Consider the following 507-nt stretch of genomic DNA (forward strand, 5'->3'; position numbering starts at 1 on the left):
TTGGGGTTAGCCCAGGGCCTGGCTCCTGAGTGAGGATCTGCATCTTTTCTTCTACGGCTCAGTCTTTCCAAGGATCTCAGTTACCTGGCCCAGGCCTCTCAGATCCCCACCCTTTACATCCTCACCATGAGCTTAGTTTGCATCACTGGATATGGATATACATCATATAATTCTCTCATTGGTTCTAAAGGTTCTGAATACTTGCTTTTATGGGGTAGGGAGGCTCAGAGTGGTTAAGCACCTTGCCCAAGGCCACACAGCTCAGACCAGCTGAGGCAGGATTGGAACCCAGATCTTCTGGCTCAAGATCCACTGCTCTTCCACAACTCCAGGTGCTTCCAGTCTTCTGTGTCTCAGGTCTTATGTCACCATGAACCGCATGTTGGGGTGCAGAAAGTTGTTACCCTGAAATATGGTACTTTGATGTGCTGGAATAAAGCAGCTGTGAGGTCTCGCTGACTTCCCCTCTGCACTCCCCCCCGCCCACATCCCCCCCACCCCTGAGTC

Source organism: Galeopterus variegatus, unplaced genomic scaffold, assembly GCF_000696425.1.
Source record: "Galeopterus variegatus unplaced genomic scaffold, G_variegatus-3.0.2 Scaffold1965, whole genome shotgun sequence".
Classification (NCBI taxonomy): Eukaryota; Metazoa; Chordata; class Mammalia; order Dermoptera; family Cynocephalidae; genus Galeopterus; species Galeopterus variegatus.